General features: G+C 45.8%; 1 pseudogene; it reads right to left on the minus strand.

Moving 5' to 3' along the window:
- Window positions 1–797: 797 nt before the first annotated feature.
- LOC141028341 (uncharacterized) lies at window positions 798–2,309 on the minus strand (annotated as a pseudogene).
- Between the last annotated feature and the right edge of the window lie 17,481 nt (window positions 2,310–19,790).

Raw genomic sequence — 19,790 nt, forward strand, 5'->3', positions numbered from 1 at the left:
GCTTGGCGACGGAGGATTGGTTAGGGTAGCATAGACATCCAAAGACACGGAGCATGCTATAGTCTGGAAGTGTATTGTGGAGACGGATGTACGGGATAGCGAATTCGATGGACTGAGAGGGGCGTATGTTAATGAGATGGGTGGCGGTGGCCAGAGCTTCCGCCCAATAGGACGGTGGCATCGAAGACTGAAAGAGGAGTGTGCGTGTAACATCGTTGAGGGTGCGGATGGCACGTTCGGCCTTGCCGTTTTGGGGGGAGGTGTAAGGGCATGAAAGTCGAAGATGAATGCCGTGACAGGCAAAGAAGGTGGTGACCGTGGAGTTGAGAAACTCGGTGCCGTTATCGGACTGCATTGCTACTAGTGGACAGGAGAATTGTGTGCGGGCGTAGGCGACAAAATTAATAAGTGTGGCGGCGGTGTCGGATTTGTTGCGAAGAGGAAACGTCCATATATAGTGCGAGAAGTCGTCCACAATAACAAGATAGTACTTAAAACCAGAGTTGCTCAAAACAGGAGATGTCCAAAGATCACAATGCACTAACTGAAACGGTTCAACAAAATGCGAGGTAGACCTAGCGAACGGCAAGCGCACATGTTTGCCAAGTTGGCAAGCATGACAAACGTGTGATGCCGGTTTATTACAAGGAATAGACGACTGCTTATGAAGATGCGACATAGCGTCGCGACCTGGATGTCCTAGACGACGATGCCAAAGCTCGGTGGAGGTGGTGGCGATGAGTCCATGGGCGTGATGGTTGATGACCGAGGAGGGAAACACGTAGAGATCTCCATGGCTATTGCAGCGAAGAATCACGTCCTTGGTGCGAAGATCCTTCACAGAGAAGCCGAAGGGGTCAAACTCGATGGAACATAAGTTATCTATAGTGAAACGACGAACAGAAAGTAAATTTTTGACAATATGAGGTACGAGTAGAACATTGTGAAGAAGAAGTGTGTGAGCGGAAGTAGGAACAGAAGCGTCACCGGTGTGAGACACGGGTAAGACGGAGCCATTGCCAAGGTGACAGTGGAGGAGGAAGAGGCAGGAAGGAGGTGGCGAAGCATACCGGGGTCGGAGGCCATGTGGGAGGTGGCTCCGGAGTCCATGACCCACTCACCGACGTTGGAGGCCGATGCAGTGTTGTTCAAGGCGGCCATCAGCGCGGCGCAGTCCCACTGAGGAGCCGGGTTGTAGCCAGGGACCGGGGGGCGTTGGTGGCGAAGGCCTGGCCGTGAAGAGGAGCCAGGGAGGTGAACGCCTGGGCGGGTGGCAGCACCGGGGGACGCAGGCCCAGCAGGCTGGTGCCACTGGTCGGTCGTGGCGTGGGAGCGCCCTGGGGCTGCAGCGGCTGGCCCGTGTATGGGTTGAAGCAGATCCACGGGCCGACCGCGGGCTGGCTGCCTCCACCGACGCGGGAGCCGCCGGAGTTGCTACCGCCGAACCCGCCGCCTTGCCGCTTCTTGCGCCAGTTCCCGCCGTTGTGGTTGCCGCCACCACTGGAGTTGTCGCCACCACTGGAGTTGCCGCCGCCACGGTTGCCGTCGCCGCGGTTGGAGTTGGCGGTGCCAAGGCCGGAGCCCTGGGAAGAGTGGCCGCCGTACAGGGCGGTCTGGTTGGCCACGGCGGAGGTGTTGGCGAGCTGAGTCTCGCGGAGAACAAGCAGAGAGCGCGTCTACCCGAACGTCGGAAGCGGGTTCTGCATGGTCACGATCGTTGTGATGTCGGCGAACCGCGGGTTGAGCCCGCGAAAGCAGTTGAGGACGAGGGTTTGGTCCGTGACCGGAGTGCCGACGTCGGCGAGGGCGTCGGAGAGGGCCTTCAAGCGGTGGCAGTACGCGGTGACCGAGAGGTCGCTTTGGACGAGGCCGCGGAACTCGGCCTCGAGGTAGACTGCGCGAGTCATCCGGTTGTCCAGAAAGAGGTTGGAGATGAGAGTCCAAGCCTCATGCGCCGTCTGATCTTCCGCCATGATCAGATCGAGAATCTCGTCGGAGATAGAGCCGTACAGCCAGGACCGGACGACGTAGTCCACGCGGGTCCAGTCCAGCGTGCGGTCCGTCGCGGGCATGACGGTGGTGATGTGGGAGAGCAAGTCGTACTTGCCGAGGAGGACGCGGATCAGCATCCGCCACTTGGCGAAATTGGAGGTGTGGAGATCCAACGTGACGGGCACGTGGGTGCGCACACTGGCGACTTGCACAGCCGGCGAGGCGGAGGCGGGCATGGTGGAGTTCATGAGGGCGCCGGCGGTGGTGGAGTGGGAGGCGGGTAGGGAGGAGGTGGTGGAAGCGCCGGTGCCAGACATGGCGAGGGGACGGCGATCGGGAGGGGGCTGGCGGCGGCGTGGTAGGGTTTAGGTGGAGAGGATCGATCTATCTGATACTAAGTAAACGAGAAGGTTTAGGCAATACGCCACACATGGGGCGGCCCTCGGGTTACATATATATAGGAGTACATGAGAGTTACATGCCTTGGAGGCCAAGGGAGATCACAACTATATCATACAAAATCAGGTAGGTTGGGATATTCCTATACATAAGCGATACACGGAGATATACTCTAACATAGGCAAGCTCCACAAATATATTTTTGACCAGTCAGCGGCGGCTAAGGCCTGAACCATATATTACGAATGAAAGTAACCATTACAAGACAGAGAATAAATATACAGGGGATTTTAGGAGGAAGAAGAGACAAAGAAAACAACTGAAAGTTACATTCTCGCAGCTAAGTGTGACAACATGGAGCCCCAGTCGCGGTGCAGAGCCTGTTTCTGAGCATTCTTGCATCTGTTCAACCATAGGGTCAGGTCGTCAGCAGCAGCCCGGGTGATGACACGGAGATCCTGAGTTTGATTCCGGAAAATCTTGGCCCGAGATGATATGATAGCGCCCAAGGAACTTCCCACGAAAAGAATGTGGAGCACCCACCATGCATGCACTCCTCGGTGTTAGCTTTAATCTCGATGTATGTATCTGCATATTTAGTTTGCTTTTGTCATGCATGTAGGATAGGTTAGAAAGTAGCTAGTCCGGTGAAGCTTCAGCAGAGGCGCACGAAGAAGGTGAGATGCCGAGCTGGCCATGCGACGCGGCCGGTGTGAAAGGTGAGATGCCATGGAGCTGTGCGATGCAGCGATGCCGTGTGAAGCGGCGTGGTACTTGAGACCGGTGGAGGCTGACCTGCAACAAGTGTGGCCGAGTGATTTGGTCTAGTCGTTGTTAGTTGCAGCCAGCTAGCTTCGTGGGTGAAGGAGTGGCCGCATGTAGTTAGTAGTTAATCAGTTTGCATGCATGCATAAGTTGTTAGCGAGTGCTGCACTCCTGGAGAGATTTTAGGAGAGATAGTGCAATGCGTGAGTTGTGCCCAGCCGTGGTAGCCGGGTCATGTGTACCTACGTGTGGAAGTGGCCGGGTGTGGTGGTTTGTAGTGGCGTGAGTTTAGATGGCATGGGTGTTGGTCAGGGTGGACACGGTCCGGGCCGGTCCGGTACCGGCCCGAGCCATCGTTTGGACCGGCCGCCGGCGGTCCGGTCCGGACTAGACCGAGCAGTGCAGCGGTCCTGATTCCAGGGACTGGACCGGCAGATGTGAAGCTCGGTGCGGACCGGCGGTCCTCATGGTCCCGGCGACGTCCAATCACTGGCATGTAGGTCCAGGATGTCGGAGAGGTCGTCGGAGCAGCAACACGGTGGCCGGAGCCGGAGAAGACACAGATGAGGCGCGGCGGCGCGTGGGAGAGGCACGGGGGAGAGAGGGAGTGGAACGGCCGCACGGGGGAGAGAGGGAGTGGAACGGCCGCACGGGGGAGAGGGCGAGCAACCGCGCGGGGAAGCGGGGGAGAGGGCGAGCAGCCGCGCGAGGGTGCGGCGGCGGGGAAAGTGAGGCAGCGCAGGGGAGAGAGGAAGCATCCCGTGCGGCGTCATGGGGGTGGACTGGGATGGACGAGGATGGCGGCTAGGTCATGCACGCACGGTGTATCCTGATTAGATCTAATTGGGCTGGGCCTTCGGTCCTCCGAGCCGGACCGAGCTTTTGTCGGACCGGACCGACCGAGTTTCTGTCTCCTTTTCACGGACCGGACCGGCCATGTTATTTTGCGGCCAGGACCATACGGTCTGGTCCATAACGGGCCGTGAGCCGGGCCGAAAGCCCGCTCGTCACGTCCATGCTGAGGTGTTGGGTCCTTGTATATATATATGTTTCAACAGAGTAATGGAAGATGGGCCCTGAGGGCTAGAGAATAGATGTAGCCCCTCGTGTGACCAAGGAGAAAGGCCTCTTGGCAAAGCCGGTTGGATTTCTTCCTTGATGTCTGCGTGTGTGTTGTGTTGAGAGACAAAGAAAGAGAGAGAAAGAGAGAGTTGTGCGAGGCAGCTCGAGGAAGAAGAAGAAGCGGCGCTGCGGGAGGCGGCGCCAACACTCGGTGTATATGAGCCCAGTTCCGCTCCTCGGGCGTATATTTATGAGCCCAGCCCTGCCCGATCACTCCCAAGAAATTTAGACGGATCTTCGTTGACATCGCTCACGAAACTTCCCACACACACACACACACACACACATACACACAAATGTCGAGCACTCACCTTGTGCTCCTGGGCCTACTCCTCCTGCTGGCCGGCACATCGAGCTCCTAGCCCACCGGAGCCGGCACATCGAGCTCCTAGCCCGCCTCCGGCGACCAAGCCACCCTCCTAGCAATCAAGCACGAGTGGGGAAACCCACGCACCTTGTGTCATGGGACCCCATCGCAACGCCAACCACTGCAGCTAGGGTGTGTTGAATAATGGTTTAAGCATCTCAATCACCGTAACATGGTGACCCGCATGTATATATATTGATATGACTTGTGGTACAAGAGTTTGAGTTGGTTACAATAGAGCCAACGTAAGAGATATACAATGAGGAGGAGATAGAGATAGATACAAAGAAAAACTACTAACTATCTCCTAACAACTTCATGTATATTGCTATATGCGCCGGTATGATGGTTGGTTAACACCCTCCCTTAATCTGAACTCCTCAAGTTTAGATTACGGTTGAATCCCTCAAACTGTTTTGTAGCCAAGGCTTTTGTAAAACCATCTGCAATTTGATCTCTAGAAGGAACAAACCGGATCTCCAGCTCCTTACTAGCAACCCTTTCTCTGACAAAATGATAATCAATTTCAAAGTGCTTGGTTCTTGCATGAAAGACAGGATTAGCAGAAAGATATGTTGCACCAATGTTATCACACCAAAGACATGGAGTTTGTGTATGACCTATCGAATGCTCTTTGAGCATAGACTTAACCCATATAATCTCTACTGTGGCATTTTCTAATGCCTTGTATTCTGGCTCAGTACTTGAGCGTGGCACAGTTGCCTGCTTCTTGGCACACCAAGAAATCAAGTTAGGTCCAAAGAAAATAGCAAAGCCTCCTGTGGACCTCCTGTCATCCAAGCAACCCGCCCAGTCAGAGTTAGAGAAAGCACTGACAAGAGTAGAGGATGACTTAGTGAATGTTAGTCCAACATTCAAAGTATGCTTCACATATCTCAGTATGCGTTTGGCGGCAGTCCAATGAGCTGAGGTAGGTGCATGAAGAAATTGACACACTTTATTTACTGCAAAGGAAATATCAGGCCTGGTGAGTGTCAAGTACTGAAGTGCACCGACCAAACTCCTATACTTAGTACCATCCTCTTAACTCAAGAGCACACCTTCTGCAAGAGATAGTTTTTCCGAACTGGATAGTGGTGTCAATGAGGGCTTACAACTATGCATCCCTGCCTTGCTCAAAAGATCAGTAGCATATTTTTCCTGAGATAGATGTAGGCCACCCTCTCTGTTTTTCATAACCTCAATGCCAAGGAAATAATGCAAATCACCAAGATCTTTGAGAGCAAATTGGGAATTCAAATCTTTCAAGAGAGCTACGATTGCATCATTAGAGGAACTTGTAACAATGATGTCAACAACATAAACAAGGACAACTATAACTATGGACTGCTGATTGTAAATGAACAAGGAAGTGTCAGATGTGGAGGGAATAAAACCAAGATTTTGCAATTTGAGACTCAAGCGGGAGTACCATGCCTGTGGAGCCTATTTGAGTCCATAGAGAGATTTGTCCAGCCGGCAGATATGAGATGGTTGGTGTTGATCAACAAACCTAGGAGGTTGTTTCGTATAGACTTCCTCTTCCAGAACACCATGAAGAAACGCATTATGCACGTCTAGCTGACAAAGACTCCATCCTCTGGATACAGCAACGGAGAGGACAAGACGGATAGTTGCAGCTTTAACAACGGGAATAAAAGTGTCCTCATAATCAAGCCCATACCTCTGCTTGAACCCTTTGGCAACCAAGCGTGCTTTATAGCGATCGATGGTGCCATCTGACTTTTTCTTGATGCGAAACACCCACTTACAGTCAATCACATTTACACCTAGACGAGAAGGAACAAGGTGCCATGTATGGTTTTTCTGAAGAGCAAAGAATTCATCATCCATGGCTTGTTTCCACTTGGGATCAGCAAGAGCCTCATGAATAGTGCGGGGTTCTCCTGGAGGGACAGCAACAACTAATCCGTATTTAGTTTTGTAATTGATGGGTTGAAGGGTACCGCTTTTAAGACGTGTACGAGGAGGAGTGGGTGCGGTCTCTGTCCGAGCAGCAGATCCCATCGATCCCGAGGGGGAGGCAGCACCGATAGCAGGGGGATCTTCTGTGACGAGAGACACAACGGACGAAGGGGAGGCCGACGCAGAAGATCCAGAGGAGCCCAGCACAGCCGGCTCGATGGACGCGCTAGACCTAGCTGGCTCGGGCTCGGTGAGGCACGGGACCTGCCTCGTGTAGACGCAGGGGACAGGCGCGAAGTGCGCGGCAGGCGGGTCCCCCGTGTTGGTCTGGCGGGGCGTGCGGTGGTGGCCGACTCCTCAGCAGGGCGCTAGGTGGCACGAGCGGATTGGTGCGGGGAGGCTGTTGGGTAACGTAGTAATTTCAAAAAATTTCCTACGCACACGCAAGATCATGGTGACGCATAGCAACGAGAGAGGAGAGTGTTGTCTATGTACCCTCGTAGACTGTAAGCGGAAGCGTTATGAAAACGCGGTTGATGTAGTCGTACGTCTTCACGATCGACCAATCCTAGTAACGAAAGTACGGCACCTCCGCAATCTGCACACATTCAGCTCGGTGACGTCCTACGAACTCACGATCCAGTAGAGTGTCGAGGGAGAGCTTCGTCAGCACGATGGCGTGATGACGGTGATGATGAAGCTACCGGCGCAGGGGTTCGCCTAAGCACTACGACGATATGACCGAGGTGGATTATGGTGGAGGGGGCACCGCACATGGCTAAGAGATCAATGATCAACTTGTGTGTCTATGGGGTGCCCCCTCCCCCGTATATAAAGGAGTGGAGGAGGGGAGAGGGCCGGCCTCCTAGGCGTGCCCAAGGGGGGAGTCCTACTCCCGGTGGGAGTAGGATTCCCCCTTCCCAAGTTGGAGTAGGAGAGGGAAGGAAGGGGGAGAAGGAGAGAACGAAAGGGGGGCCGGCCCCCCTCCCAAATCGGATTGGGCTTGGGGGGGGGGGGGCGCCCCCACCTTGGACTCCTCCTCCTCCTTTCCACTATGGCCCATTAAGGTCCATTGACTCCCCGGGAGGTTCCGGCAACCCCACGGTACTCCGGTAATTATCCGGTGATCCCCGGAACTCATCCAGTGTCCGAATATAGTCGTCCAATATATCAATCTTTACGTCTCGACCATTTCGAGACTCCTCGTCATGTCCGTGAACACATCCGGGACTCTGAACTACCTTCGGTACATCAAAACACATAAACTCATAATACTGATCATCACCGAACGTTAAGCGTGCGGACCCTACGGGTTCGAGAACTATGTAGACATGACCGAGACACGTCTCTGGTCAATAATCAATAGCGGAACCTGGATGCTCATATAGGTTCCTACATATTCTATGAAGATCTTTATCGGTCAAACCGCATAACAACATACGTTGTTCCCTTTGTCATCGGTATGTTACTTGCCCGAGATTCGATCGTCGGTATCTCAATACCTAGTTCAATCTCGTTACCGGCAAGTATCTTTACTCGTTCCATAATGCATCATCCCGCAACTAACTCATTAGTCACATTTCTTGCAAGGCTTACAGTGATGTGCATTACCGAGAGGGCCTAGAGATACCTCTCCGACAATCGGAGTGACAAATCCTAATCTCGATCTATGCTAACTCAACAAGTACCATTGGAGACACCTGTAGAGCACCTTTATAATCACCCAGTTACGTTGTGACGTTTGGTAGCACACAAAGTGTTCTTCCGGTATTCGGGAGTTGCATAATCTCATAGTCATAGGAACATGTATAAGTCATGAAGAAAGCAATAGCAACATACTAAACGATCAAGTGCTAAGCTAACGGAATGGGTTAAGTCAATCACATCATTCTCTAATGATGTGATCCCGTTAATCAAATGACAACTCGTGTCTATGGTCAGGAAACATAACCATCTTTGATTTAGCGAGCTAGTCAAGTAGAGGCATACTAGTGACACTCTGTTTGATATGTATTCAGATATACTAAGTTTCCGGTTAATACAATTCTAGCATGAATAATAAACATTTATCATGATATAAGTATAAATAACAACTTTATTATTGCCTCTAGGGCATATTTCCTTTAGTCTCCCACTTGCACTAGAGTCAATAATCTAGATTACACAGTAATGATTCTAACACCCATGGAGTCTTGGTGCTGATCATGTTTTGCTCGTGAGAGAGGCTTAGCCTATAGGTCTGCAACATTCAGATCCGTATGTATCTTGCAAATCTCTATGTCTCCCTCCTTGACTTGATCGCGGATGGAATTGAAGCGTCTATCGATGTGCTTGGTTCTCGTGTGAAATCTGGATTCCTTTGCCAAGGCAATTGCACCAGTATTGTCACAAAAGATTTTCATTGGACCCGATGCACTAGGTATAACACCTAGATCGGATATGAACTCCTTCATCCAGACTCCTTCATTTGCTGCTTCCGAAGCAGCTATGTACTCCGCTTCACACGTAGATCCCGCCACGACGCTTTGCTTAGAACTGCTCCAACTGACAGCTCCACTGTTCAATATAAATACATATCCGGTTTGTGACTTAGAGTCATCCGGATCAGTGTCAAAGCTTGCATCGACATAACCATTTACGATGAGCTCTTTGTCACCTCCATAAACAAGAAACATATCCTTAGTCCTTTTCAGGTATTTCAGGATGTTCTTGACCGCTGTCCAGTGATCCACTCCTGGATTACTTTGGTACCTCCCTGCTAAACTAATAGCAAGGCACACATCAGGTTTGGTACACAGCATTGCATACATGATAGAGCCTATGGCTGAAGCATAGGGAACACTTTTCATTTTCTCCCTATCTTCTGCAGTGGTCGGGCATTGAGTCTTACTCAACTTCACACCTTGTAGCACAGGCAAGAACCCTTTCTTTGCTTGATCCATTTTGAACTTCTTCAAAACTTTATCAAGGTATGTGCTTTGTGAAAGTCCAATTAAGCGTCTTGATCTATCTCTATAGATCTTGATGCCCAATATATAAGCAGCTTCACCGAGGTCTTTCATTGAAAAACATTTATTCAAGTATCCTTTTATGCTATCCAGAAATTCTATATCAATCCAATCAACAATATGTCATCCACATATAATATTAGAAATGCTACAGAGCTCCCACTCACTTTCTTGTAAATACACGCTTCTCCAAAAGTCTGTATAAAACCATATGCTTTGATCACACTATCAAAACGTTTATTCCAACTCCGAGATGCTTGCACCAGTCCATAAATGGATCGCTGGAGCTTGCACACTTTGTTAGCATCCTTTGGATCGATAAAACCTTTAGGTTGCATCATATACAACTCTTCTTCCAGAAATCCATTCAGGAATGCAGTCTTTACATCTGATAACCCACAAGTATATGGGATCGCAACAGTTTTCGAGGGTAGAGTATTCAACCCAAATTTATTGATTCGAAACAAGGGGAGCCAAAGAATATTCTCAAGTATTAGCAGCTGAGTTGTCAATTCAACCACACCTGGATAACTTAATATCTGCAGCAAGGTATTTAGTAGCAAAGTAGTATGGATGTAACGGTAACGAAAAAGTAACTAAGCAAAGATCAATATGTGAAAAGCTCGTAGGCAATGGATCAGTGATGGATAATTATGTCGGATGCGATTACTCATGCAACCGTTATAACATAGGGTGACACAGAACTAGCTCCAATTCATCAATGTAATGTAGGCATGTAATCCGAATATAGTCATACGTGCTTATGGAAAAGAACTTGCATGACATCTTTTGTCCTACCCTCCAGTGGCAGCGAGGTCCTATTGGAAACTAAGGGATATTAAGGCCTCCTTTTAATAGAGTACCGGACCAAAGCGTTAACACTTAGTGAATACATGAACTCCTCAAACTGCGGTCATCACCGGGAGTGGTCCCGATTATTGTCACTTCGGGGTTACCGGATCATAACACATAATAGGTGACTAATGACTTGCAAGATAGGATCAAGAACTCACATATATGCACGAAAACATAATAGGTTCAGATCTGAATTCATGGCTCTCGGGCCCTAGTGACAAGCATTAAGCATAGCAAAGTCATAGCAACATCAATATCAGAACATAGTGGATACTAGGGATCAAACCCTAACAAAACTAACTCGATTACATGATAAATCTCATCCAAACCATCACCGTCCAGCAAGCCTACGATGGAAGTACTCACGCGCGGCGGTGAGCATCATGAAATTGGTGATGGAGGAAGGTTGATGAAGACGACGGCGACGGATTCCCCTCTCCGGAGCCCCGAACGGACTCCAGATCAGCCCTCCCGAGAGAGTTTAGGGCTTGGCGGCAGCTCCGTATAGTAAAACGTGATGAATCCTTCTCTCTGATTTTGTTCTCCCCGAACGTGAATATATGGAGTTGGAGTTGAGGTCGGTGGAGCACCAGGGGGCCCACGAGGCAGGGGGGCGCGCCCCACCCTCGTGGAGAGGGTGTGGGCCCCCTGGCCTTGATTCTTTCGCCAGTATTTTTTATATATTCCAAAAATATTATCCGTGAAGTTTCAGGTCATTCCGACAACTTTTATTTCTGCACAAAAATAACACCGTGGCAATTCTGCTGAAAACAGCGTTAGTCCGGGTTAGTTCCATTCAAATCATGCAAGTTAGAGTCCAAAACAAGGGAAAAAGTCTTTGGAAAAGTAGATACGATGGAGACGTATCAACTCCCCCAAGCTTAAACCTTTGCTTGTCCTCAAGCAATTCAGTTGACAAACTGAAAGTGATAAAGAAAAACTTTTACCAACTCTGTTTGCTCTTGTTGTTGCAAATATGTAAAGCCAGCATTCAAGTTTTCAGCAAAGATCATGAACTAACCATATTCACAATAACACTTAGGTCTCATGTTTACTAATATCAATGGCATAATCAACTAGCGAGCAATAATAATAAATCTCGGATGACAACACTTTCTCAAAACAATCATAATATGATATAACAAGATGGTATCTCGCTAGCCCTTTCTGAGACCGCAAAACATAAATGCAGAGCACCTCTGAAGAAAAAGGACTGACTAGACACTGGAATTCATGGTAAAAGAGATCCAGTCACAGTCATACTCAATGTAAATTAATAGTAATGGATGCAAATGACAGCGGTGCTCTCCAACTGGTGCATTTTAATAAGAGGACGATGACTCAACATAAAAGTAAATAGATAGGCCTTTCGCAGAGGGAAGCAGGGATTTGTAGAAGTGCCAGAGCTCGGTTTTGAAATAAAGATAAATAATATTTTGAGCGGCATACTTTCATTGTCAACATAACAACTGAGAGATCTCGATATCTTCCATGCTACACACATTATAGGCGGTTTCCAAGCAGAATGGTAAAGTTTATACGCCCCCACCACCAACAAGCATCAAGCCATGGCTTGCCCGAAACAACGGGTGCCTCCAACTAACAACAGTCCTGGGGGAGTTTTGTTTGCAATTATTTTGATTTGGTTTGAGCATGGGACTGTGCATCCCGGTGACCAGCCATTTTCTCATGAGTGAGGAGCGGAGTCCACTCCTCTTGAGAATAACCCGCCTGGCATGGAAGATACAGACAACCCTAGTTGATACATGAGCTATTCGAGCATACAAAACATAATTTCATTTGAAGGTTTAGAGTTTGGCACATACAAATTTACTTGGAACGGCAGGTAGATACCACGTATAGGAAGGTATGGTGGACTCATATGGAATAACTTTGGGGTTTATGGAAGTGGATGCACAAGCAGTATTCCCGCTTAGTACAAGTGAAGGCTAGAAAAAGACTGGGAAGCGACCAACTAGAGAGCGACAATAGTCATGAACATGCATTAAAATTAATCTACACTGAGTGCAAGCATGAGTAGGATATAATTCACCATGAACATAAACATCGTGGAGGCTATGTTGATTTTGTTTCAACTACATGCGTGAACATGTGCCAAGTCAAGCCACTTGAATCGTTCAAAGGAGGATACCACCCTATCATACCACATCACAACCATTTTAATAGCATGTTGGCATGTAAGGTAAACCATTATAAACTCCTAGCTAATTAAGCATGGCGTAAGCAACTATAATCTCTAATTCTCATTGCAAACATGTTTCATTCATAATAGGCTGAATCGGGAACGATGAACTAATCATATTTACAAAAACAAGAGAGGTCGAGTTCATACCAGCTTCTCTCATCTCAATCAGTCCATCATATATCGTCATTATTGCCTTTCACTCGCACGACCGAACAGTGTGGATAATAATAATAGTGCACGTGCATGAATCTGCAAGCATTTAATTCAAGGGAGAAGACAAGGTAATATGGGCTCTTGGTTAAATCAACAATAATGCATATAAGAGCCACTTTAACATTTTCATCATGGTCTTCTCCTTTCGACCCCCAAAGAAAAGAAAATAAATAAAACTATGTACACGGGAAAGCTCCCAACAAGCAAAAGAAGAACGAGAAATCTTTTTGAGTTTTCTTTGAAGTACTACTACAGGCATGGAAAGCAAACTAGCTAAAAGTTACAACTAATTTTTTTTGTTTTTTCTTAAGGTTATTCAAGCACACAAGAAGAAAGCAAGAAAAAGGAAAATAAACTAGCATGGATAGTACAATGAAAAAGTATGAGCACGAAAAACTAGAATGAGTGTGTGAATATGAATGTAATGCCGGTGAGAAATACGTACTCCCCCAAGCTTGGGCTTTTGGCCTAAGTTGGTCTATGCCCACAGATCAAAGTGGTTCTCTCTAGTGTACTAAGGAGGATCTTTGGGGTGCCACTGGTTAGCGAGCTCCTCCGGATCACACTGATGAACAGACTGCCGATAAGGGTCAAGTGGTGGCTCCGGCTCAGCCTCTGGAGCGGGTGTCAGGCTCTAGTATGCATAAATGGCCTCCGGCAGGATGAGGTACGTGCCTGAAAATATGTTAAACAAAGAGGGCGCATGCAAGGTAATAATCTCACAATAATTTTTTATCAAACATCAGTTTATACTTAAGCATTTTCTTCTTATCTCTAACAAAAAAGTCATGTGCCACCATACTCTTATAATCTAGAAAGACAGGGGGCAGCAACTTTTCTTCTTTCTCATAATGCCTAATTGGTATATTAAAGTGTGCAGCAAGGCGCGAGGCAAAGATGCCACTGAGAATGGGGCCCTTTGTACAGTTCAGACTTAATCGTTCAGCAATAATAGCGCCTAGACTGAAAGTTGTATCACAAAACAAAGCATGGCGCAAAATAACAATATCAGGAGCACTAAGATTTCCACTGTTCTCACGAACAATCTAGCATCTACTAGCAAATATTGCAAAGTAACGTAGAACAGGAAAATGTATGCTAGTAATTCTTGCACCTGAAACTTTCCTCGTTTCACCTACAGCAATTTCATTAATAAATCACTCTACATCATTACGGTGTGGTTCCTCTATGCTGCCCTCAAAGGGTATCTTGCATACCCGACAAAATTCACTAAGTGGCATGTCCTTAACCTCATCATATGAATGAAACTCCACCGAAGGTGGTGATTTCCTAGCATTAAAGTAAAATTTTTGCACGAAAATATTAGTGAGTAGGAGATACTGTTCGCGCTGGTCGTGGAGGACGTCGGTGAGGCCCGCATTCTCAGCCAAATAAAAAAAATCATCATGAATCGCGGCTGCCTTCAAGAACTCATCACAAGGTCATTCACACAGCCGAACCTCCGCAGTGCGAGGGAGATTATATTTAGGCTTCTTATTCTCTTCACTTTGCTTATCCTTCGAGCTTTGGCTCGAAGAGCCTCTCAACAATCTCTTCATCATTTTCTTTCTCTGAAAATTTCTGAATTTTTTTAGTAACTCAAAATAAAAGTGAACCAAACTCAACAAAATTGGTAGCAACTACTCCCACAAGTGCCTAGAGACTATATCATGCATTAGAACTACTTGGGACCAAATAAATTTGACACGCAAGATCAAGAACAGGGTCACCTAAGCAGCAAAAATTTGCAAAGAATAAAGCACTAGAACAAAAACTAATTGGACCATTGGAGGAGTCAGATACCAAAGAACAACCCCCCGAAGCAGTTTTGTGAGTGGAGCTTTGAGCAAGGAGATCGAAAATCGCAGCAAACTGAGCTAGAACACGAGTTTGAGCTGGTTGTGGATTTTTTATAGAGGAAGAAGAAGCATGTGGGTGCAGGAGGCCACATGGGGCCCACAACGCAGGGGGGCGCGCCCTGGCCCCTTATGGCCAGGTGGTGGCTCCCCCTGGTGTGTTCTCCGTGCCAATAATTCTTAAATATTCTACAAAAAATCATATTTCAATTTCAGGGCATTTGGAGAACTTTTATTTTCGGGGTATTTTTTATTTCACGGATAATTCAGAAAACGGAGAGAAAATACTAATTTTGCTTTATTTAATCTAAATATCAGAAAGCAAAAGGAGGGTACAGACAGTTGTGCTTTCTAACTTCATCCATCTCATGATCAACAAAAGGAATCCACTAACAAGGTTGATCAAGTCTTGCTAACAAACTCATTCCGAATCGCATGAAACTTAGTAACGTTTGCAACCACAACAGGCACATCCTCACAAATACCGACAGGTGTAGCAGTTGATTTATCGACCATTTCCAAACATATTTCAGTAGGTGTCAAATTATTCAAATCAAGTCTACGATATAAAGAGAGAGGCATAACACTAACACCGGCTCCAAGATCACATAAAGCAGTTTTAACATAGTTTCTTTTAATGGAGCATGGTATAGTTGGTACTCCTGGATCTCCAAGTTTCTTAGGTATTCCCCCCTTAAAAGTATAATTAGCAAGCATGGTGGAAATTTCAGCTTCCGGTATCTTTCTTCTATTAGTAACAATATCTTTCATGTACTTAGCATAAGGATTCATTTTAAGCATATCAGTCAAACGCGTACGCAAAAAGATAGGTGTAATCATTTCAACAAAGCGCTCAAAATCCTCATCATCCTTTTTATTGGATGGTTTAGGAGGAAAAGGCATGGGTTTCTGAACTCATGGTTCTCTTTCTTTACCATGCTTCCTAGCAACAAAGTCTCTCTTATCATAACGTTGATTCTTTGATTGTGGGTTATCAAGATCAACAACAGGTTCAATCTCTACTTCATTATTATCGCTAGGTTGAGCATCAACATGAACATCATCATTAACATTATCACTAGGTTCATGTTCATTACACGATTGTGTTTCAGCACAAGAAATAGAAATATCATTGGTATTCTCAGGTGTGTCAACAACAGGTTCACTAGAAGCATGCAAAGTCCTATCATTTTTCTTTTTCTTCCTCTTAGAAGGACTAGGTGCATCAACATTAGTTCTCTAAGAATCTTGCTCAATTCTCTTAGGGTGGCCCTCAGGAAAAAAGGTTCCTAACTCATTTTACCCCCTCTAGTCATAACTCTAACAGCATTATAATTTTTCTTATTATTTAATTCATTCAGCAAATCATTTTGAGCTTTAAGCACTTATTCTACTTGAGTGGTGACCATAGAAGCATGTTTACTAATAAGTTTAAGTTCACCTTTAACTCTAGACATATAATCACTCAAGTGTTCAACCATATAAGCATTGCGATTCAATTGTCTACCAACATAAGCATTGAAGTTTTCTTGTTTAACCATAAAGTCATCAAAGTCATCCAAGCATTAGCTAGCAAACTTAGTAGACGGGATTTCAGCTTTATCATATATATAGAGAGAATTTACCTCTACTACCTGTGTCGGGTTATCAAGACCATGTATTTCTTCCATAGGTGGTAAATTCTTAACATCTCCAGCTTTAATACCTTTCTCTTTCATAGATTTCTTTGCCTCTTGCATATCTTCAGAACTGAGAAATAGAATACCCCTTTTCTTCGGAGTTGGCTTAGGAGTTGATTCAGGAAGTGTCCAATTATTTTCATTAGTCAACATATTATCAACAGTTCTGCATCGTATCTACTTTCCCAAACACTTTTGCCCTTGTTTTGGACTCTAACTTGCATGATTTGAATGGAACTAACCCGGACAGCGCTGTTTTCAGCAGAGTTGCCATGGTGTTATTTTTGTGCAGAAACAAAAGTTCTCGGAATGACCAGAAAATCAACGGATATTTATTTTGGAATTAATAAACAATACTGGCGAAAGAATCAAGGTCAGGGGGCCCACACCCTGTCCACGAGGGTGGGAGGCGTGCCCTCCCCCGTGGGCGCGCCCCCTGCCTCGTGGGCCCCCTGGTGCTCCACCGACCTCAACTCCAACTCCATATATTCACGTTCGGGGAGAAAAAATCAGAGAGAAGGAATCATCGCGTTTTACGATAGGGAGCCGCCGCCAAGCCCTAAACTCTCTCGGGAGGGCTGATCTGGAGTCCGTTCGGGGCTACGGAGAGGGGAATCCGTCGCCGTCGTCATCATCAACCATCCTCCATCACCAATTTCATGATGCTCACGCCGAGCGTGTGTAATTCCATCGTAGGCTTGCTGGACGCTGATGGGTTGGATGAGATCTATCATGTAATCGAGTTAGTTTTGTTAGGGTTTGATCCCTAGTATCCACCATGTTCTGAGATTGATGTTGCTATGACTTTGCTATGCTTAATGCTTGTCACTAGGGCCCGAGTGCCATGAACTCAGATCTGAACCATTTATGTTTTCATCAATATATATATTTGTGTTCTTGATCCGATATTGCAAGTTATAGTTACCTACTATGTGTTATGATCCGGCAACCCCGAAGTGACAATAATCGGGACCACTCCCGGTGATGATTGTAGTTTGAGGAGTTCATGTATTCACTATGTGTTAATGCTTTGGTCCGGTACTCTATTAAAAGGAGGCCTTAATATCCCTTAGTTTCCAATAGGACCCCGCTGCCACGGGAGGGTAGGACAAAAGATGTCATGCAAGTTCTTTTCCATAAGCATTTATGACTATATTCGGAATACATGCCTACATTACATTGATGAACTGGAGCTAGTTCTGTGTCACCCTATGTTATAACTGTTGCATGAATGATCACATCCGACATAATTATCCATCACCGATCCAATGCCTACGAGCTTTTCACATATTGATCTCTGCTTAGTTACTTTACCGTTGCCACTGTTACAATCACTACAAAACTGCTATCGTTACTTTTGCCACCGTTATTGTTACTTCCATACTACTTTGCTACTAAATACTTTGCTGCAGATATTAAGTTATCCAGGTGTGGCTGAATTGACAACTCAGTTGCTAATACTTGAGAATATTCTTTGGCTCCCCTTGTGTCGAATCAATAAATTTGGGTTGAATACTCTACCCTCAAAAACTGTTGCGATCCCCTATACTTGTGGGTTATCAAGACTATTTTTTGGCGCAGTTGCCGGGGAGCATAGCTCTATTCTTCGAGTCATTTGGGATTTATATCTGCTGGTCACTATGAGGAACTTGAAAGATGAGAAAACCAAAATTTATCCCTCAACTACGAGGGGAGGTAAGGAACTGCCATCTAGCTCTGCACTTGATTCTCCTTCTGTTTTGAGTAAACTTGCGACACCTAAACCCGCTTCTGCTATTAATTCTGATATGTCACATGTTATTGATGATGCCACTTCTGTTATGCATGATACTTATGATGAAGCTACTTCTATGCTTGAGAATACTGTGCCACTAGGTGAATTTCTGGATGAACAACTTGCTAGGGCTAGAGAGAATGAAATTATTGAAACTGATAATATTGATGAAAGTGATGATGAAGATTCTCCCCTAGATATGAATTGCCTGTTGTGCCTAAGGGTTATGTTATGGATGAAGAAATTGCTAGAGATTTTCTTGCTTGCAATGATAGGAATGATCTTAACAAATTATTAGCTAAGTGGAAAGAAAAATCCTTGAATGCTGGAATGAAATATGACCCTGCTTATGCTTACTGATAAGGATTATGATTTCTCTGTCAATCCAGAGATATTTACTTTGGTTGAATCAGATCCTTTCTATGGCTATGAATCCGAAACTGTTGTGGCACATCTTACTAAATTAAATGATATAGCCACCCTATTCACTAATGATGAGAAAACCCGCTACTATTATATCCTTAAATTATTTCCGTTCTCATTAAAGGGTGATGCTAAGACATGGTTTAACTCTCTTGATCCTGGTTGTGTGCGTAGTCCCCAGGATATGATTTATTACTTCTCTGCTAAATATTTCCCTGCTCATCAGAAACAAGCTACTTTAAGGGAAATATATAATTTTGTGCAAATTGAAGAAGAGAGTCTCCCACAAGCTTGGGGGAGGCTTCTCCAATTACTTAATGCTTTTCCTGATCATCCTCTCAAGAAGAATGAAATACTTGATATCTTTTATAATGGATTAACCGATGCTTCTAGAGACCACCTGGATAGTTGTGCTAGTTGTGTTTTCAGGGAAAGAACAGTTGATCAAGCTGAAGTGCTATTGAATAATATGTTGACTAATGAAAATAACTAGACACTTGCTGAACCAACTCCTAAGCCAACTCCGAAGAAAAGGGGTGTTCTATTTCTCAGTCCTGAAGATATGCAAGAGCCAAAGAAATCTATGAAAGAAAAAGGTATAAAAGCTGAAGATGTTAAGAGTTTACCTCCTGTTGAAGAAACACATGGTCTTAATTTACCACCCATTGAAGAAACAGATGGTCTTGATAACCCGACACAGGCAGTAAAGGTAAATTCTCTCTATAGATATGGTGAAGCTGAAATCCCACCTACTAAGCTTGCTAGCCAATATTTTGATGAGTTTGATGACTTTATGGTTAAGCAAGAAAACATCAATGCTTATTTTGGTAGAGAGTTAAAACGCAATGCTTATATATATGATTGAACACTTGAGTGATTATATGTCTAGAGTTAAAGGTGAACTTAAACTCATTAGTAAACATGCTTCTATGGCTACCACTCAAGTAGAACAAGTACTTAAAGCTCAAAATGATTTGCTCAATGAAATGAATAATAAGAAAAATGATAATGCTATTAGAGTTATGACTAGAGGAGATAAAATGACTCGGGAACCTTTGTATCCTCAGGGCCATCCTAAAAGAATAGAGCACGATTCTCAGAGAACTAATGTTGATGCACCTAGTCCTTCCAAAAGGAAGAAAAAGAAAATGATAGGACTTTGCATGCTTCTAGTGAACCTATTGACACACCTGAGAATCCCAATG

Source organism: Aegilops tauschii, unplaced genomic scaffold (genome assembly GCF_002575655.3).
Source record: "Aegilops tauschii subsp. strangulata cultivar AL8/78 unplaced genomic scaffold, Aet v6.0 ptg000076l_subseq_5457420:6198992_obj, whole genome shotgun sequence".
Classification (NCBI taxonomy): Eukaryota; Viridiplantae; Streptophyta; class Magnoliopsida; order Poales; family Poaceae; genus Aegilops; species Aegilops tauschii.